Source organism: Oryctolagus cuniculus, chromosome 20 (genome assembly GCF_964237555.1).
Source record: "Oryctolagus cuniculus chromosome 20, mOryCun1.1, whole genome shotgun sequence".
Classification (NCBI taxonomy): domain Eukaryota; kingdom Metazoa; phylum Chordata; class Mammalia; order Lagomorpha; family Leporidae; genus Oryctolagus; species Oryctolagus cuniculus.
Genome location: NC_091451.1, coordinates 470902 through 478493, shown reverse-complemented (window position 1 = coordinate 478493; position 7592 = coordinate 470902).

Below are 7592 nucleotides of genomic sequence, written 5' to 3'. Positions count from 1 at the left end.
TAGAGAATATCCAGAAAACACAAACACACACAGAGGCTGTAGCAAGATCTGGGATTGAGATAGCTACAAATCACCAGATAGTTTTGTTTTCATCCAGGAGTATCTGGACAAATTGTTGTAGTTTTGAAGTGAAATTTAACCAAAAAATCACCGTGAAAGTGGTTTTGGAGAAAAGCACAATCTTCCTGTTCAGCAAATGAATCCAATGTCTTGTTTACAAATACAAATATCATGTTTTCTCAGGTTTCTGAAGCTTTCTTCCTAGAAAACTCGAATGTGTGGAGTATTTGACTCCAGGTGGAACCAATTAGCGTTTCCCAGCAGAAATCGAAAAGGGTCCTGTTAAAATGCATTCAAAACCTTAAAGTCCATAGAGAATATCCAGAAAACACAAACACACACAGAGGCTGTAGGAAGATCTGGGATTGAGATAGCTACAAATCACCAGATAGTTTTCTTTTCCTCCAGGAGTATCTGGAAAAATTGTTGTGGATTTCGGGTGAAATTTAACCAAAAAAAAACCCTGAAATTGGTTTTGGAGAAAAGCACAATCTTCCTGTTCGGCAAATGTATCCAATGTCATGTTTAGAAATACAAATATCATGTTTTTCAGGTTTCTGGAGCTTTATTCCTAGAAAACTCGAATGTGTGGAGGATTTGACTCCAGGTGGAACAAATTAGCGTTTCTCAGCAGAAAACAAAAAGGTTCCTGCTAAAATGCATTCAAAACCTTAAAGTCCATAGAGAATATCCAGGAAACACAAACACACACAGAGGCTGTAGCAAGATCTGGGATTGAGATAGCTACAAATCACCAGATAGTTTTGTTTTCATCCAGGAGTATCTGGACAAATTGTAGTAGTTTTGAAGTGAAATTTAACCAAAAAATCACCGTGAAAGTGGTTTTGGAGAAAAGCACAATCTTCCTGTTCGGCAAATGAATCCAATGTCATGTTTACAAATACAAATATCATGTTTTCTCAGGTTTCTGGAGCTTTCTTCCTAGAAAACTCGAATGTGTGGTGTATTTGACTCCAGGTGGAACCAATTAGCGTTTGCCAGCAGAAAACAAAAAGGGTCCTGCTAAAATGCATTCAAAACCTTAAAGTCCATAGAGAATATCCAGAAAACACAAACACACACAGAGGCTGTAGCAAGATCTGGGATTGAGATAGCTACAAATCACCAGATAGTTTTGTTTTCATCCAGGAGTATCTGGACAAATTGTTGTAGTTTTGAAGTGAAATTTAACCAAAAAATCACCGTGAAAGTGGTTTTGGAGAAAAGCACAATCTTCCTGTTCAGCAAATGAATCCAATGTCTTGTTTACAAATACAAATATCATGTTTTCTCAGGTTTCTGAAGCTTTCTTCCTAGAAAACTCGAATGTGTGGAGTATTTGACTCCAGGTGGAACCAATTAGCGTTTCCCAGCAGAAATCGAAAAGGGTCCTGTTAAAATGCATTCAAAACCTTAAAGTCCATAGAGAATATCCAGAAAACACAAACACACACAGAGGCTGTAGCAAGATCTGGGATTGAGATAGCTACAAATCACCAGATAGTTTTCTTTTCCTCCAGGAGTATCTGGAAAAATTGTTGTGGATTTCGGGTGAAATTTAACCAAAAGAAACCCTGAAATTGGTTTTGGAGAAAAGCACAATCTTCCTGTTCGGCAAATGTATCCAATGTCATGTTTAGAAATACAAATATCATGTTTTCTCAGGTTTCTGGAGCTTTATTCCTAGAAAACTCGAATGTGTGGAGGATTTGACTGCAGGTGGAACAAATTAGCGTTTCTCAGCAGAAAACAAAAAGGTTCCTGCTAAAATGCATTCAAAACCTTAAAGTCCATAGAGAATATCCAGGAAACACAAACACACACAGAGGCTATAGCAAGATCTGGGATAGAGATAGCTACAAATCAACAGATAGTTTTGTTTTCATCCAGGAGTATCTGGACAAATTGTTGTAGTTTTGAAGTGAAATTTAACCAAAAAATCACCGTGAAAGTGGTTTTGGAGAAAAGCACAATCTTCCTGTTCGGCAAATGAATCCAATGTCATGTTTACAAATACAAATATCATGTTTTCTCAGGTTTCTGGAGCTTTCTTCCTAGAAAACTCGAATGTGTGGTGTATTTGACTCCAGGTGGAACCAATTAGCGTTTGCCAGCCGAAAACAAAAAGGGTCCTGCTAAAATGCATTCAAAACCTTAAAGTCCATAGAGAATATCCAGAAAACACAAACACACACAGAGGCTGTAGCAAGATATGGGATTGAGATAGCTACAAGTTACCAGATAGTTTTGTTTTCATCCAGGAGTATCTGGACCAATTGTTGTGGATTTCGGGTGAAATTTAACCAAAAATCACCGTGAAAGTGGTTTTGGAAAAGAGCACAATCTTCCTGTTCGGCAAATGTATCCAATGTCATGTTTACAGAAAGAAATATCATGTTTTCTCACGTTTCTGAAGCTTGCTTTCTAGAAAACTCGAATGTGTGGCGTATTTGACTCCAGGTGGAACCAATTAGCGTTTGCCAGCAGAAATCAAAAAGGGTACCGCTAAAATGCATTCAAAATCTTAAAGTCCATAGAGAATGTCCAGAAAACACAAACACACACAGAGGCTGTAGCAAGATCTGGGATTGAGATAGCTACAAATCACCAGATAGTTTTGTTTTCATCCAGGAGTATCTGGACAAATTGTTGTGGATTTCGGGTGAAATTTATCCAAATATCACCGTGAAAGTGGTTTTGTAGGAAAGCACAATCTTTCTGTTCTGCAAATGAATCCAATGTCATGTTTACAAATACAAATATCATGTTTTTTAAGGTTTCTGGAGCTCTCTTCCTAGAAAACTCGAATGTGTGGAGGATTTGACTCCAGGTGGAACCAATTAGCCTTTGCCAGCAGAAATCCAAAAGGGTCCTGCTAAAATGCATTCAAAACGTTAAAGTCCATAGAGAATATCCAGAAAACACCAACACAAACAGAGGCTGTAGCAAGATCTGGGATTGAGATAGCTACAAATCACCAGATAATTTTGTTTTCCTCCAGGAATATCTGGAGAAAGTGTTGTGGATTTCGGGTGAAATTTAACCAAAAATCACCGTGAAAGTGGTTTTGGAGCAAGGCACAATCTTCCTGTTCTTCAAATGTATCCAATGTCATGTTTAGAAATACAAATATCATGATTTCTCAGGTTTCTGGAGCTTTCTTCCTAGAAAACTCGAATGTGTGGAGTATTTGACTCCAGGTGGAACTAATTAGCGTTTGCCAGCTGAAAACAAAAACTTGCATGCTAAAATGCATTCAAAACCTTAAAGTCCATAGAGAATATCCAGAAAACACAAACACACACAGAGGCTGTAGCAAGATCTGGGATTGAGATAGCTACAAATCACCAGATAGTTTTGTTTTCCTCCAGGAGTATCTGGACAAATGGTTGTGGATTTCGGGTGAAATTTAACCAAAAATCACCGAAAATGTGGTTTTGGAGAAAAGCACAACCTTCCTGTTCGGCAAATGTATCCAATGTCATGTTTACAGAAGGAAATATCATGTTTTCTCAGGTTTCTGAAGCTTTCTTCCTAGAAAACTCGAATGTGTGGAGGATTTGACTCCAGGTGGAACCAATTAGCGTTTGCTAGCTGAAAAGAAAAACTTACATGCTAAAATGCATTCAAAACCGTAAAGTCCATAGAGAATGTCCAGAAAACAAAAACACACACAGAGGCTGTAGCAAGATCTGGGATTGAGATAGCCACAACACACAAGATAGTTTTGTTTTCCTCCAGGAGTATCTGGACAAATTGTTGTGGATTTCGGGTGAAATTTAACCAAAAATCACCGTGAAAGTGTTTTTGGAGAAAAGCACAATCTTCCTGTTCGGCAAATGTACCCAATGTCATGTTTGCAGAAAGAAATATCATGTTTTCTCAGGTTTCTGAAGCTTTCTTCCTAGAAATCTCGAATGTGTGGAGTATTTGACTCCAGGTGGAACCAATTACCGTTTGCCAACAGAAAACAAAAAGGGTCCTGCTAAAATGCATTCAAAACCTTAAAGTCCGTAGAGAATATCCAGAAAACACAAACACACACAGAGGCTGTAGCAAGATCTGGGATTGAGATAGCTACAAATCACCAGATAGTTTTGTTTTCATCCAGGAGTATCTGGACAAATTGTTGTGGATTTCGGGTGAAATTTAACCAAAAATCACCGTGAAAGTGGTTTTGGAGGAAAGCACAATCTTTCTGTTCAGCAAATGAATCCAATGTCATGTTTACAAATACAAATATCATGTTTTCTAAGGTTTCTGGAGCTTTCTTCCTAGAAAACTCGAATGTGTGGAGGATTTGACTCCAGGTGGAACCAATTAGCCTTTGTCAGCAGAAAACAAAAAGGGTCCTGCTAAAATGCATTCAAAACCTTAAAGTCCGTAGAGAATATCCAGAAAACACAAACACACACAGAGGCTGTAGCAAGATCTGGGATTGAGATAGCTACAAATCACCAGATAGGTTTGTTTTCATCCAGGAGTATCTGGACAAATTGTTGTGGATTTCGGGTGAAATTTAACCAAAAATCACCGTGAAAGTGGTTTTGGAGAAAAGCACAATCTTCCTGTTCGGAAAATGTATCCAATGTCATGTTTACAGAAAGAAATATCATGTTTTCTCAGGTGTCTGAAGCTTTCTCCCTACAAAACTCGAATGTGTGTAGTATTTGACTCCAGGTGGAACCAATTAGCGTTTGCCAGCAGAAAACAAAAAGGGTCCTGCTAAAATGCATTCAAAACCTTAAAGTCCATAGAGAATATCCAGAAAACACAAACACACACAGAGGCTGAGGCAAGATCTGGGATGGAGATAGGTACAACACACCAGATACTTTTGTTTTCATCCAGGAGTATCTGAGCAAATTGTTGTGGATTTAGGGTGAAATTTAACCAAAAATCACCGTGAAAGTGGTTTTGGAGGAAAGCACAATCATCCTGTTCGGCAAATGTATCCAATGTCATGTTTACAGAAAGAAATATCATGTTTTCTCAGGTTTCTGAAGCTTTCTTCCTAGAAAACTCGAATGTGTGGAGTATTTGACTCCAGGTGGAACCAATTAGCGTTTGCCAGCTGAAAACAAAAACTTACATGCTAAAATGCATTCAAAACCGTAAAGTCCATAGAGAATGTCCAGAAAACACAAACACACACAGAGGCTGCAGCAAGATCTGGGATTGAGATAGCAACAACACACAACACAGTTTTGTTTTCCTCCAGCAGTATCTGGACAAATTGTTGTGGATTTCGGGTGAAATTTAACCAAAAATCACCGTGAAAGTGGTTTTGGAGAAAAGCTCAATATTCCTGTTCGGCAAATGTATCCAATGTCATCTTTACAGAAAGAAATATCATGTTTTCTCAGGTTTCTGAAGCTTTCTTCCTAGAAATCTCGAATGTGTGGAGTAATTGACTCCAGGTGGAACCAATTAGCGTTTGCCAGCAGAAAACAAAAAGGGTCCTGCTAAAATGCATTCAAAACCTTAAAGTCCATAGAGATTATCCAGAAAACACAAACACATACAGTGGCTGTAGCAAGATCTGGGATTGAGATAGCTAGAAATCACCAGATAGTTTTGTTTTCCTCCAGGAGTATCTGGACAAATTGTTGTAGTTTTGAAGTGAAATTTAACCAAAAATCACCGTGAAAGTGGTTTTGCAGAAAAGCACAATCTTCCTGTTCGGCAAATGTATCCAATGTCATGTTTACAGAAAGAAACATCATGTTTTCTCAGATTTCTGGAGGTTTCATCCTAGAAAACTTGAATGTCTGGAATATTTGACTCCAGGTGGAACCAATTAGCGTTTACCAGCTGAAAACAAAAACTTACATGCTAAAATGCATTCAAAACCGTAAAGTCCATTGAGAATGTCCAGAAAACACAAACACACAGAGGCTGTAGCAAGATCTGGGATTGTGATAGCCACAACACACAAGATAGTTTTGTTTTCCTCCAGGAGTATCTGGACAAATTGTTGTGGATTTCGGGTGAAATTTAACCAAAAATCACCATGAAAGTGGTTTTGGAGAAAAGCACAATCTTCCTGTTCAGCAAATGTATCCAATGTCATGTTTACAGAAAGAAATATCATGTTTTCTCAGGTTTCTGAAGCTTTCTACCTAGAACACTCGAATGTGTGGAGTACTTGACTACAGGTGGAACCAATTAGCGTTTGCCAGCAGAAAACAAAAAGGGTCCTGCTAAAATGCATTCAAAACCTTAAAGTCCATAGAGAATATCCAGAAAACACAAACACACACAGAGGCTGTAGCAAGATCTGGGATTGAGATAGCTACAAATCACCAGATAGTTTTGTTTTCATCCAGGAGTATCTGGACAAATTGTTGTGGATTTCGGGTGAAATTTAACCAAAAATCAGAGTGAAAGTGGTTTTAGAGAAAAGCACAATCTTCCTGTTCGGTAAATGTATCCAATGTCATGTTTACAGAAAGAAATATCATGTTTTCTCAGGTTTCTGAACCTTTCTTCCTAGAAAACTCGAATGTGTTGAGGATTTCACTCCAGGTGGAACCAATTAGCGTTTGCCAGCAGAAAACAAAAAGGGTCATGCTAAAATGCATTCAAAACCTTAAAGTCCATAGAGAATATCCAGAAAACACAAACACACACAGAGGCTGTAGCAAGATCTGGGATTGAGATAGCTACAAATCACCAGATAGTTTTGTTTTCATCCAGGAGTATCTGCACAAATTGTTGTGGATTTCGGTTGAAATTTAACCAAAAATCACCGGAAAAGTGGTTTTGGAGAAAAGCACAATCTTTCTGTTCAGCAAATGAATCCAATGTCATGTTTACAAATAAAAATATGTTTTCTCAGGTTTCTGGAGCTTTCTTCCTAGAAAACTCGAATGTGTGGAGTATTTGACTCCAGGTGGAACCAATTAGCGTTTGCCAGCAGAAAACAAAAAGGGTCCTGCTAAAATACATTCAAAACCTTAAAGTCCATAGAGAATATCCAGAAAACACAAGCAGACACAGAGGCTGTAGCAAGATCTGGGATTGAGATAGCTACAAATCACCAGATAGTTTTGTTTTCATCCAGGAGTATCTGGACAAATTGTTGTGGATTTCGGGTGAAATTTAACCAAAAATCACCGTGAAAGTGGTTTTGGAGAAAAGCACAATCTTCCTGTTCGGCAAATGTATCCAATGTCATGTTTACAGAAAGAAATATCATGTTTTCTCAGGTTTCTGAAGCTTTCTTCCTAGAAAACTCGAATGTGTGGAGTATTTGACTCCAGGTGGAACCAATTAGCGTTTGCCAGCAGAAAACAAAAAGGGTCCTGCTAAAATGCATTCAAAACCTTAAAGTCCATAGAGAATATCCAGAAAACACAAACACACACAGAGGCTGTAGCAAGATCTGGGATTGAGATAGCTACAAATCACCAGATAGTTTCGTTTTCATCCAGGAGTATCTGGACAAATTGTTGTGGATTTCGGGTGAAATTTAACCAAAAATCACCGTGAAAGTGGTTTTGGAGAAAAGCTCAATATTCCTGTTCGGC